This window comes from Leguminivora glycinivorella, chromosome Z (genome assembly GCF_023078275.1).
Source record: "Leguminivora glycinivorella isolate SPB_JAAS2020 chromosome Z, LegGlyc_1.1, whole genome shotgun sequence".
NCBI lineage: Eukaryota > Metazoa > Arthropoda > Insecta > Lepidoptera > Tortricidae > Leguminivora > Leguminivora glycinivorella.
In genome coordinates, this window is record NC_062998.1 from 21258457 (window position 1) to 21273163 (window position 14707).

Genomic DNA, 14707 nt, shown 5'->3' on the forward strand with positions numbered 1-14707 from the left:
TGTTTAAGCACTTTTCACTTCTTTGTACCGTTACGGAGATATGGTAATTAAAAGAAAAACCTCCATTCAAATTTCAATTGGCCCTCAAAGGCCGCCATTTTGAATTTTTCAAAATTTTCTTTTTGAATACTAATCTTAGCGCGACCGTCCACCCGTGTGCCAAATCTCAGCGCGCTAGGACCATTTTGAAAATTTTCAAAAAAAAAGTCGGCCATTTTGATTTTTTTTTAATGCAACTTTTTTCTACTCGGATACCTGTATGACATTTGGTCGAGCACCCCCGGCTATCTCTTACGGTTTAAAAGTTGCCATACAAAATAAAAGTGGCCAGTTTTCCCACATTTGTAGCATTTTTCAATTTTTTTTTATTTCATTCGAATCAAGGCCGCTTGGAAATTTTATGACCAAAATTTGAGCTCTCTACGACAAACTTGAAAAATCGTCAAAAAAAAAAGTCGGCCATTTTGAAAAAAAAATGGCGGCGTCAAAAATTGCCCAGGGTCCTCTATGACATTTGGTCGAACACTCCCCGGCTAACTCCAGCCGTTTGGCCAGGCCGTCCAACATTTTTTTACCCGGAACCGGTAGACCGACGGTTTGATCTATCCGGGGTCGCAGGACCAAACTCTATACGACCACACCAAACACTGCCACCTTCAAATCCCCCTTCTGCCTATTTTTTGAAAAATGTCAGTCGGGTTGTAGCTTTATATTATATAGACTAGTTTTTTAAAGGTGCGCGGGGCCCGAGGGCCCCGCGGTGTTCTTTTGTGCTTTGCTTTATTGTTTTATTGCTTTTGCTTTTTGTTTTTGAGCTATGCTTTTTTGTTTTTTTGCTTTGCTTGTTTGATTTATTGCTTTGCTTGTTTGCTTTTTTGCTTTAGCCTTTGCGTGCTTGGGAGCACTCTCTGCCCGCAGCTCGGCCTGCGGCCTCGCGTGCTTGGGAGCCTGTCAGACACGCTCCGGGCCTTCGGCCCTCCGCGTAGTTACTGTGGGGGTTGTAGGGAAGTTGGAGCTTAAACACGACCCAATAGTAAAAGTGTCTTGAGAAGCTCACGACGGGCCTGCGGCCTGCGGCCTCCGGCCCGTCGTTTCGCTTCTCTAAGACACTTTTACTATTGGGTCGTGTTTAAGCTCCAACTTCCCGGTCCGCCAGAGAGCCGATCAGGGACGCTCCGGGCCTTCGGCCCTACGCGGAGCTCGGCCTTCGCTGGGTTTCGTTTCGAAGCTCCGCGTCGGGCCTTCGGCCCGCCGCGTCGCTTTTTAGACACTTTGATTATCGTTCTGCTTGGGAGCACAGTCTGTACGCAGCTCGGCCTGCGGCGTTCGCGTGCTTGGGAACACTCTGCCCGCAGCTCAGCCTGCGGCCTTCGCGTGCTTGGAAGCCTTTCAGGCACGCTCCGGGCCTTCGGCCCTCCGCGTAGTTACTGTGAGAGTTGTAGGTAGGTTGGAGCTTAAACACGACTCAATAGTAAAAGTGTCTTAGAGAAGCGAAACGACGGGCCTGCGGCCTCCGGTCCGTCGTTTCGCTTCTCTAAGACACTTTTACTATTGGGTCGTGTTTAAACTCCAACTTCCCGATCCACCGGCGAGTCGATCAGGGACGCTCCGGGCCTTCGGCCCTACGCGGAGCTCGGCCTCCGCCCTTCGCTGGGTTTCGAAGCTCCGCGTCGGGCCTTTTTAGATACTTTGATTATCGTTCTGCTTGGGAGCACAGTCTGTACGCAGCTCGGCCTGCGGCCTTCGCGTGCTTGGGAGCACTCTGCCCGCAGCTCGGCCTGCGGCCTTCGCGTGCTTGGAAGCCTCTCAGGCACGCTCCGGGCCTTCGGCCCTCCGCGTAGTTACTGTGAGAGTTGTAGGTAAGTTGGAGCTTAAACACGACCCAATATTAAAAGTGTCTTGAGAAGCTCACGACGGGCCTACGGCCTGCAGCCTCCGGCCCGTCGTTTCGCTTCTCTAAGACACTTTTACTATTGGGTCGTGTTTAAGCTCCAACTTCCCGGTCCGCCGGCGAGCCGATCAGGGACGCTCCGGGCCTTCGGCCCTACGCGGAGCTCGGCCTTCGGCCTTCGCTGGGTTTCGAAGCTCCGCGTCGGGCCTTTGGCCCGCCGCTTCGCTTATTTAGATACTTTTTGTTATTGTTTTCTTGGGAGCACAGTCTGCACGCAGCTCGGCCTGCGGCCTTCGCGTCGCGTGCTTGGGAGCACTCTGCCCGCAGCTCGGCCTGCGGCCTTCGCGTACTTGGGAGCCTGTCAGACACGCTCCGGGCCTTCGGTCCTCCGCGTAGTTACTGTGGGGATTGTAGGATTTGTAGGGAAGTTGGACCTCCGGCCTGCGGCCTCCGGCCCGCCGCGTCGCTTTTTAGACACTTTTACTTATATTTTCTTGCTTGGGAGCACTGTCTGTACGCAGCTCGGAACTTGGACCGGAGCAATGACCGTCGGGCTGTAGAACGCTCCCTCCGGCTGGTAGGGAAATTTGACTTTGTCCCCTCTCGCCGCCGTTTTTGACTTTTCCAAAATTTTTTTTTTCTCATTTCTATTTTTGGCCCCCGCTCTTACCACGTGCCAAATTTGAACGCGCTCGGACCGAAAATAAAAAAAAAAATTTTCAAAGTCGGCCATTTTGAAATTTTGTAAATGCCATTCGATGGACCTCAGATAACTGTACAACATTAGTTTAAGCACTATTAACCTTTTTCCGACCGTTACGGAGCTATGGGAATTTAAAAAAACCTCCATACAAACTGGTAGGGAAATTTGACTTTGTCCCCTCTCGCCACCGTTTTTGACTTTTCCAAATTTTTTTTTTCTCATTTCTATTTTTGGCCCCTGTTCTTACCACGTGCCAAATTTGAACGCGCTCGGACCGAAAATAAAAAAAAAAAATTTTCATAGTCGGCCATTTTGAAATTTTGTAAATGCCATTCGATGGACCTCAGATAACTGTACAACATTAGTTCAATCACTATTAACCTTTTCCCTACCGTTACGGAGCTATGGGGATTTAAAAAAAGGACCTCCATACAAATTTCAATTGGCCTTCAAAGGGCGCCATTTTGAATTTTTCAAAATTTTCTTTTTGTATACTAATCTTGGGGTGGCTGTCTACCCGTGTGCAAAATTTCAGCGCGCTCGGACCATTTTGAAATTTTTCAAAAAAAAAAAGTCGGCCATTTTGATTTTTTTTTAATGCCATTCGATGGACCTCGGGTGACTGTATAACATTTGTTTGAGCACTTTTCACTTCTTTGTACCGTTACGGAGCTATGGTAATTAAAAGAAAAACCTCCATTCAAATTTCAATTGGCCCTCAAAGGCCGCCATTTTGAATTTTTCAAAATTTTCTTTTTGAATACTAATCTTAGCGCGACCGTCCACCCGTGTGCCAAATCTCAGCGCGCTAGGACCATTTTGAAAATTTTCAAAAAAAAAAGTCGGCCATTTTGATTTTTTTTTAATGCAACTTTTTTCTACTCGGATACCTGTATGACATTTGGTCGAGCACCCCCGGCTATCTCTTACGGTTTAAAAGTTGCCATACAAAATAAAAGTGGCCAGTTTTCCCACATTTGTAGCACTTTTCAATTTTTTTTTATTTCATTCGAATCGAGGCCACTTGGAGATTCTATGACCAAAATTTGAGCTCTCTACGACAAACTTGAAAAATCGTCAAAAAAAAAAGTCGGCCATTTTGAAAAAAAAATGGTGGCGTCAAAAACTGCCCAGGGTCCTCTATGACATTTGGTCGAACACTCCCCGGCTAACTCCAGCCGTTTGGCCAGGCCGTCAAACATTTTTTTACCCGGAACCGGTAGACCGACGGTCTGATCTATCCGGGGTCGCAGGACCAAACTCTATACGACCACACCAAACACTGCCACCTTCAAATCCCCCTTCTGCCCATTTTTGGAAAAATGTCAGTCGGGTTGTAGCTTTATATTATATAGATATAACTTTGGCACTTAACTTATATAACCAGCATACAAAGGAGCTTTCTATTTCGACATACGATTGCATCAATTTTAGCTAGAACCTAGGAATAAAATAAATAAATAAATAAAGACGCGTAATAAAGTTGTGTAATATAATATGTATACATTACAAATGGTAAATAAATAATGAGACATGATATTTTATTAACAGGTCATAAATTTGAGTATTTAAAGATTCTGTAAATGTGTATACTGTATGAATCCGGAAAATCTTGGATGTAATTTCTGAGTAAAGAGATAAATAAAGGTAATGACAATAATTTAATTAATGTTATTGAATTAATTACCGAACCATAATCATTTTTACCATAATTTCGAGGAAAGTCGAAATTTTATGTTCCTAAAGAAAGTGTTGCAAGTTCCAGACCAAGGACCCAGGAGCGTTCAGGTGAAAGGGCCAGGGTCTGGTGTTGATTCACTACCCAGGAGTACCCAGGTGAGAGGGTCGGGGTGTAGATTCACTTCCGACCCAGGAGTGCCCAGATGAGAGGGCCAGGGTAAAGAGACTTCTGTATCGATCGTCGCCTAAGTCCTCAAATACTGGTATGGCATGCGAGCCTGCGTCTGGCGGCGCAATATCCGGCGTCCGTGATGAGCAACATCGGCTGCAATATCCAGGCTGACAGAGCTTGGGTGGTCCATGATGCTATTGGACGGGTTTACGTGGTTACGGGTATACGTGGACGGGTACATCGTGTTTGTTCGGCGTACACCGGTATTGTCTTTCTTTTGAATTATTTCGCATTAAGTTTTGGCGAAGGGTCTTGCCTCGAACAGGATGGCCGAGCTGTAAGAGTAATTATTTATAAATGGCTTATATTTTGAATTATCTTATTGTTACATAAGATGAGCGTATTAAAGAATATCAATTGATTGACTCGTACTAGTCACTGATTCCCGCCATCTTGGATCGATATAAAACACCGGGAATGCAGTGACGGTTGGCCAGTTCGAGTACAGACGAGTTGTAGTGAAGAAGTCTTGAAATATTTATTGTAAATTGGTTGTTATTATGTTTGTAATTAACGAATAAAGTAAAAGTGTTACAAGTAAAAGTTTTCATCATCAACCTGGTAATAGGTATCTCCTTACAATATGAAACCCAAACAAATACCTGTGCTTACGTCGTTGTAAGCGGTTGGACGTTATGTCATGTCTATGCGGAGTCGTAATGCTAACCGGACTCTACTAATAAAATGTATATTTGAGTGGACTCTGGACCAATTTTTAAACTTCAAGTTTAGTTAATTGACTTAGGCGTCATCCATATATTACGTTAAATACTAAATGTGACAAGCCCTGTTAAAGGGATACAAAAAAGCGTGACATAGGGGGGGGGGAGGGGTCCAAAAACCTGAAATTTGGTGTGACGTAATATGTGGATGATCCCTTATTTAAGAAATTCCGTGCAGTTATGTAAATGAAAGGTAATAAATAAATCTTTATTATTAAAAAACATTAAATAATTACGTATTTTTACACCTGCCTGCTTTTTTTTGCCTCTGTGGTGACGGGTTAAGAATTTCACCACCCCCTTTCTTTCCGTGGGTGTCGTAGAAGGCGACTATGGGATATGGGTTAAATTGACAACATTTCATATTTTTGAGTACTACTTTTTATTGTTTGGTTTGAAAGAACTCAATACTAAAAGATACACGTATTTTTTTATTTTTCCAAAAACTGCTATTTTAATGAGAAATTCCCTTTTTATTACTGCTTCGAGCAGAAAGAGCGTAAGTTACAAACGTCAAGACACAGCTTCGTGACGTCACATGTGTTGTTTCATACACCTAAGAAAACGACAAAATCATTCCTAAAAAAGTTTTAACAGTCAGCTTAAACAGTCCGGTATGTCTGACCACAGTATAACAAAGAGTACTATCGTACAGTATGGCCACTCCTGCTCCCCGCTGAAAGTGCCGCTCACCCCCTCTCGGTTACCTCACAGTTACCGCCTGTCAAAAATGCGAACAGTCGACCTGTCATATCTCACTCATACAAGCATGGTAAGCGTTCACCTACACGAGCTTAGAATGTGTGCTAGGAACGCGCCTCTTTCATATATTTGATCGCCAGTGTCCGAGATGTGGTCTGACTGTCAAGTGTCACTGTCAACCACTAGTGAATGACTACGAATCATAGACTAAGCCATGATTTTTTAAATATCTTTGCTACGAACTGTGATAAGTTTCACTGTCAAACTCAAGTGACATCCCAACTGGAAGATTTTTTTGATATACCTAGTGGCAGCTCTAAATCAGCTATTTGACGTCACTTCCCCTTTAAACTATTTGTAAGATTTTTTATACTAAAAATGCGGAAATAAAATTAAATAATTTTTAAGAAAAAAAAAACGTCGCCTTTCGGGTTCTGGTGAAAGCTACTTGCGAATGTTGGATTATGTAGAAATGTGTAAGTATTTTTTTAAACTGATTTTAATGCTTTAATTATTAGATGGCAACACAAATGAATATAGGTACCTATAACGTTAAGGTTTGAGGAGTTTCCTCAATTTCTCATGAATCCGATTATATTATAAGAAATCGGAGATAAACTTTTGTAAGCTTTTGTCGAGAGATGGCTGTCTGTGCACTGTGATTACACATTTTACTTTGACAGTAACTCTCTATAATACTCGATCCTCTTTGATCTGTTGTTGCTTGAAGAATTCGGAACAAACCTTGTCCGTAGCACTATGTTTACCTAAGCAGTTAAGGCAGGATGGGACATCCGTACAGGTACTGCCTTCATGGAGCTGAGCACATTTGGAATTTTGGAACAACGAGGACGAGACCGGCATTGCGCCCGAACGTGGCCGAAGCGACAGCATTTGAAACATTGCACAGTTGGGAAATAATATTGAACCACGTCCAATGCACAGCTGAATAAAAACACATTGTCCGGGAGAATTTGGCCGTCAAAGGTCAGAACTACAGTTTCTGATGGGGCCCATTGAGTGGAATTGTCGGAAGGATTTATTTTTTTAAAAGTTTAATCATCTCGCCTTTATAATCTTACCACATTCGAAAGGAGTGGAAATTAAATTTGGTAGGTCCTCGTTCGTGAAATCAGTCGGGATATTACGTACAATATCTGTTTTGGTAACGTGATAGAAAGGAATAAACTTCTCACAATTATTGGTGGCCAATGAGCAAGACAATTTTGTTATTTATTTATTTATTCACAAGAACGGTTACAGTATACCAGTAACACTTGCTACTAAAAGTAAGATAAACATATTAATAGAATGTAAACAATGAAACTAGACTAGACAAGAACTGGTTAGCCCCGGCAGCAGATAAAAATTCTACACTCAGCCTATTTCTGCCAATTTTTTAATACCACCATCCTTCAGATTTAATTTTGATACTCCATTTGTGTAAAGAAATTGGCCAAATTTCACCGGATGCATGTAGGCACTGTGAGTACTGGCCACGGGACTCTCGACGCAGATCGGAATTCAAATCCTCATTTGAATCCGTCAAACCGACGTAACATTATAATGTTTGTTATTGTTGTCAATTATTATCTAAACGAATCTGTAGAATAAAGATCTGTTCATTGTGCCTGTGATCCGTGACTTTCTACTCCAGCTGCCCTCTCATATTCCCCCACCCTCACAAATGGTAGCAGAGCGTGGTTCCAGAATCTACGCGCCTGAGAATAATCGAGATGGCATCGACGAGTTATAGAAATATTGAACCATTGAACAAGTCAAATTATGACACATGGTGCTTACAAGCGCAAGCGGTCCTGATAAAAAACGACTATTGGGATATCGTTAGTGGCGAAAATAGATTATCGCAAGAATAAATAAATAAATAAGAATAAATAAATATTATAGGACATTCTTACACAGATTGACTGAGGCCCACGGTAAGCTGAAGAAGGCTTGTGTTGTGGGTACTCAGACAACGATATATATAATATATGAATACTTATATACATAGAAAACATCCATGACTCAGGAACAAATATCTGTGCTCATCACACAAATAAATGCTCTTACCGGGATTCGAACCCCGGACCGTGGCTTAGCAGGCAGGGTCACTACCGACTGAGCCAGACCGGTCGTCGAGACGAGAGAGAGAGAAGAAGCAGATGAGAAAACGAAGTCAACTTTCATCAACACCTTCCGAACTAAAACAAGTGAAGATCTGCACGTCATCAAAAGCCGTGTGGAACAAATTAAAAGCGATTTATCAAAGCACCGGCAACCCTGCGAGAAAAGCAACCTTGCTAAAACAATTGGTTCTAAAACGGATGACCACAGATGAAGATATTCGTGATCACTTAAATAATTTCATGGATATCGTGGATAAGCTAGCCGACATGGACATAAAAATACCATCGGAATTGCTCAGCATAATGCTACTCTACAGTTTGCCAGCTACATTAAACTTTCGCATCGCGATTGAATCAAGAGACGCCCTGCCCGATCCTGATGACCTGAAGGTAAAAATTCTAGAAGAATATCAGGCCAGGAGTGGTAGTGAACAACCAGAGCACTCCGAAGCGTACCATTTCAAGAAAAAGAACTCGAAACCGTACTGCAAGAGCTGCAAAAAGAAAGGTCACACTACTGAGGCATGTTGGAGCAAAAAGAAGACTTCAAATGAGAAGATGAACAGAAACCAGACTAGCAACTTCAACGTTTGTCTGAGTAGCGCAAATTCAAGCACCGGAGAAGATATTTGGTGTTTAGATAGCGGCTGTTCTTCCCACATTTGCGGCGACAAATCTAAATTCTCCAAAATAACCTCCGAAAACGGCGCGCTTAAGTTGGCATCAAGAAAACACACAAGTAATATTGAAGGAAAAGGAAGAGTAACAGTCAAGACAGAAAAAGGTGATGGTTACAATATAGACGACACCTTATTCGTTCCTGATGTATCAGTAAACCTAATGTCTGTTGGAAAGATCACAGACAATAAAGGATTTAAAGTCATCTTCGACAAAAATAAAGCTCTACTTAATCACACAGAATAATGGCAAAATATTACTGATAGCACAGAGAAGAGACGAATTGTACTACCTTAAATTCAAGAAAGAAGCAACTGCAAACTACACACAAAAAGGGCTTTCTGACATCATGGAGTGGCATTTAAAACTTGGTCACATAAATGAAAGAGATCTTAACAAGATGGCCGCAAACAACCTTATGTACGGATTGAACCTACGTAAAGAAAAATTAAATACCTGCGAGACATGCATCAAAGGCAAGATGTCAAGATTACCTTTCACAAGACATGATGATCTTTATACGATGCAACCGCTAGAAATTATACACAGCGACGTCTGTGGACCCTTCGAATGTGTCACTGACAGGCTCAAGATACTACGTCACATTCATAGATGATTTTACTCGATACTGCTACGTGTACTTCATCAAGAAGAAAAGCGACGTATTCAAATGTTTCCAAACTTATAAAAATGAAGTTGAAACGCTCCATAACAAGAAAATTCGACACCTGCAATCTGATAACGGGTCAGAATACCGCAACAAGGAATTTGACAACTTTCTCGCATCGCATGGCATTCAAAGAAGATTGACCACTGCTTACACGCCCCAAATGAACGGCATAAGCGAAAAGAAGAATCGTTCCTTATTAGATAAAACCAGATGTCTGTTGATAGAAGCCAATGCTCCCCAAAAACTCTGGGCAGAATCGGTATCTACGGCAAACCTTATAAACCGTAGCCCTTCAAAAGCATTAAATGGCACCATACCGTTCACGAAATGGATGAACAAGACACCATCTGGAAATCATCTTCACGTTTTTGGCAGAAAGACCTTCGTTTTGAAAAAGAACAAACGAGGTAAACTGACACAAAAAACCAAAGAGGGTGTATTTGTGGGATACTCATTGACCTCTAAAGGCTACAAGAATCTACATACCCGAAGATGACGACGTGGTAATAAGCAGGGATATCAAGGTCATAGAGAAAATGTACTTTAAAGACGAAAATACAAGCTATGAAGACCTCGTACGCGAAGAGGAGTGCAACACAAAGAAATCTGAAAGAGGAAACAGAAATAAACATCAGAATAGTCATGGCAGACGACATATAGAGGTAGAAGTCACGGATCACAGGCATAAAGATCCCCTCAAAATTCCAGTGATATCAGCTCAACAAAACAGGCACAATGCAACAGATCCCATTCAAGAGGACGAACCGGAAGAAGCAGATAACTTCGATGATGCTCCAGAGTTTGCTGAGATGCCCGAAAACGAGATTCAGATGCCCGAAAACGAGATTCAGATGCCTGAAAACGAGAGGCAGATACCTGAAAACGAGAGACAAACATCTGAAAACGAGAGGCAGATACCTGAGATTGAGAGGCAGATACCCGAGAATGGGAGGCCCCAAAGAGAACGGCGGAAACCTTCATGATGGAAAGACTTCATACTAGGTGACAGAGAACAATGTCACATGCTCACAGAGACAAGCAACCTCTTTGACGAAAATGAAAATGACGAATACTGGCATGACGCGATAAAAGCTGAAATAAGAGCACATGTCAAAAACGGGACATGGAAAATCGTTAAGAAAACCAAAGATATGAAAGTTGTAGTTATAATATAAAATGGTACTTAGAAATAAAATCGGACCCGATAACAGTTTCACACAAAGGGGCTTTACACAAAGACCAGGAATCGACTACAACGAAACATACGCTCCCGTTGCGAAATTAAGTTCGATCAGATCTGTCATTGGCATTGCTATGGAAGAATTGAAGAAAAAAACCCTAATTCAGCCGCCTGTATCATTCGCGGGGACTGAAATCAGAAGTTACATACTTAAAAAAAAAATTGGTTGTCTGTAAAGTCGGTTTACGGACGGTAGTTTAACGTGATAACGTCAAACATTACAGTAGTATAGACAGGGGCGGTCAGAGTATAGCAAAAGGGGCCCGATTCTGGGACTTTTTTCACGTTTTTTTATTTATTTATTAAAAATACACAAAAGTTAACAGTATTTCACCAAAGCACTTATGTGGTAATATAATTATGTACAGTATGTTAAATTGACATAAATAAAAGCAAACACACTTAAAAGTTAAACTATGGTTATTACATTAATCACCTATAAGGAGTGTAGAGTCTATGAACCTTAAGAGTTTTCTGTAAAACACACCAACACTATCAGCAAATATGTCAATATCGTCTGTCTCCAACATGATGCGGTTAAGAGCAGCTCGGGCTCGAGCGGTGCGCCGGCCGCCGCGAACAGGCGCCTCCGCCGCCGCGCCGGCACCGCGCCCGGCATGCCAACCACCACATTCGCTCTTGGCACTTGCAGCCCCATTCTCTCAAGCACGGATGCGTCATCTACTCTATGGTGAAACAGTTGGCGGTAATGCATAATATGCAGCAGTTTCCGTCTGGTTTCTAGAGTTTGAAGACCAACCATTCCTGTTACGAATAGAGATGGATACATATATGGGTAATATCCGTACAGTCGTTTGTAAATGTGCCTACAGAACTTCCTCTGCACTCTTTCTAGCATAGTGTTTTGTTCTTATTAGAAAGAATGCATTAAAATAAGCATCTTTTATAAATTAAAGTTTTTTTAAAACCTACTAATTTAGGAGTTAGAGTGGTGCAAAGTTGCAAAATTTTCCCGTAGCATTACTAAGGCGCCAGAGACAGAAAGCGATATCGACGGAGCCCCGCCATCGATCTAAACTCGATCTAAAATCGATGAGCCCCGCTTATTACAGAAACTGCACAGAATAGGAGCCTTCGACCGTTTGAAGATACCTAACGAACCTAACCTATACCTATATAAAAGTCGTCATTTTGTATCCTAGACCGTTTGCGAGACACGCGTTAATTTTATTAAAGTGCTAGTGCCATTTACTAATCTTAGAACCCTAATATCTCAGTAAATATTAATGGAGAAGAAAAAGTTTATATAACAAAACATCCTTATTTAAACGTGTTCTATATGATTTATCAATATTAACATAGGTTATATTGGTAAAAAAAATCATCGTAAATTTATTGTCTCTGGCGCCTTAGTAAATACTATGGGAAAATTCGCAACTTCGTACTGCTCTAACTCCTAAATAAGTAGGTTTTTCAAACAACTTCATTCTATAAAAGATGCTTATTTTAATGCAATCTTTCATGTTTTTAAATTACAAACACTCAAAAATAATAAATACGGGCGCGCCATCTGTCGCAGCTGTGGTGCTTTACTCAGGCCACACGCTACAACCATACCGAGCGCATCGATCAGCCGCTTAGTTCCTACGCGCGCCAATAGATGGCGCTTTCGCTCTCTTGGGAAACGGGACAATGACGTCATCTTTTTCGTGCATGCTGCCCGTAGTAACGAGTTATTAGACGTTATCACGTCAAAAGTCGGTGATAGCCTCCCCACAGACGAGTCTTAATTTTCATAATCTTAAAAAAAATTTGTATGCAAATTGACACTGACAGATCTGTCAGTATCAGTTTGAACTGTCAGATTGCATACAATTTTTTTTTAAGATTATGAATTTTTAAGACTGTCTGTTGGAAGCCTTAGGCTCCCCACAGACAGTCTTAAAAATTCATAATCCCACAGACATTCTTAAAAAATTCATAATCTTAGATAATGTATTGAAAAAGGATGGAAAAAAATTTCTCTTTTTGGTTGTATGCAATCTGATTCACATACAATATTGATATAAACATTTCATTTGGATTATTATGTGGCTTTTTGGCTATGAAAGTCATATATTCATACATTCTTGCCTTCTTGGCTAACCGTACCTACTGATTGCAAATAAATGGTTTGTTTATGTACTTACCTACATAAACGGTCACTTCTCTTCTCTTACCAAGTCCTAATATTACATTATCATACCTATATCTCTGATCATAGGTCTGTATGCCTCCCTTTTTCTGTAACGTGAATAAAAAGGACGGCATGTTGTCTATGACTATATTTCTATGATAGTGTAATATCGGCCTAAATAGTTGTAAAAAATAGAAGATGGGAGATACGAGTATAAAACAAATAAATACATTCTTCTCTTCTCCTTACGCAAAGACCTAAGTAATTTAATTCGTGTAGCATCCCTCTATTAATTTCTAGTCCACCACTCAAGAATCTACTTATACTTACCTCAATAATATTTTCTCTATCAAATAGAAAATAAAACAAAACGGCAGTGTAGGTACCAACATTTATTATTTCAATAGTTTCACCTATTTTTAGTTTCTTTTAATAATGTTTGAGAATTTCTGGAAAACTAAAAAATACTATAAGTTTAATTCACTAGAAATGTTACATTACCATTTACCCAGTCTGTGATACCTGATCATCATTAATCATTTTCATGTCCTTTTCAATGCAAGAATGTCAATAGAGTTAATGTCGGGACGTCGATAAAAATGACACATCACTAGTACAAAAACATAACCTAAAAACAGTTTGGAGAAACTTCAGAACAGAATTTAACATGGTAGTAGTTATTATATAAACTATGAAAATATCGTATTTTATGCTTTGTTTAGATCCTACAAATAATAGTATCAATAACTGACCGAAATTCACTAATGAAACACAGCAGGTTCTTGGGAGTTTTCTTTTCTCCATGTACGTGAATTACAGTCGTTAATCACACAAGCCATAATCACACAAGGAACTTGAACACATCACAAATAAGAATTTAGCAGGATCATCAACTATCTATCAGGAATAAACACAATTAAATTAAAAATCGGCCAGACGACCGCCGAGATATTTGATCTAATATAACGTCGTTGAGATTGCCAATTCCGTTATGTGCATTTTTTCGATTTTTCGTTTTTTGCAGATTTGCCTTTAAAATTGTATTCCACGTCTAATGCAAAAACCAGCATACGCAAATTCTACTTGGATCATGTTTTAACTAAACACATTTGTGACTTTAGCCCCAAAAATAAATACACATGTACTTCCAAGCACATATAGGTTTTGGTAACCAAGTAAAATAAACGAAATTGATAATTACTACTGCACATGTGTGGATTTAGTATGGATTGTTGCTTAGTGTGCTTATGTGTTTCGGTCATATATCTTTATTTTTCAATTTATTTTTTCAAAGCTAAATATTTTAACCGTAAAGCTGTTATACTTATTATGTTTAATATTGTGAAGTACCTTTTTGTCGTCGATTATTCGGCAGGTTTTTCACATTTATCGCAAAACATTTTCTAACACAGTAAGAGGGTAGCAATTATACTTCATTCTAACGTTCTTGATACTGATAAATTATGATAACTTCGTATCTGACTTATTTTACAGCTATTCCCGTTAAGTTTGTACATTAAGATCACGTCTCCGATTTGGATAAAAATTGGTAGGCTGATAGAGTCCATGATGCTGAGCAAGATCCACTAGGTAACCCAAAATGTCCTAGGTTGATTGTATGAAACTTTCCTTTTTTGTTACCGAAAATGTATAGAAATTTGGTAACAAAAAAGGAAGGTTCATACAAACTATATAGGACATTTTGGGAAACCTAGTGGATATTGCTCAGCATCATGGACTCTACCAGCCTACCAATCTTTATCAAAATCGGAGACGTGATCCAAATGTACAAAGTTAACGAGAATTGCTCTTTAACACTATTTTAAAAGTAATTGTTTATTGGTGTAGTTAGGTAGCATCTACTGTGTAGTATATCCGGCGTAAGAGTAGCACCAACCCTGGTAGAAGAACGAGGGTGTTGTA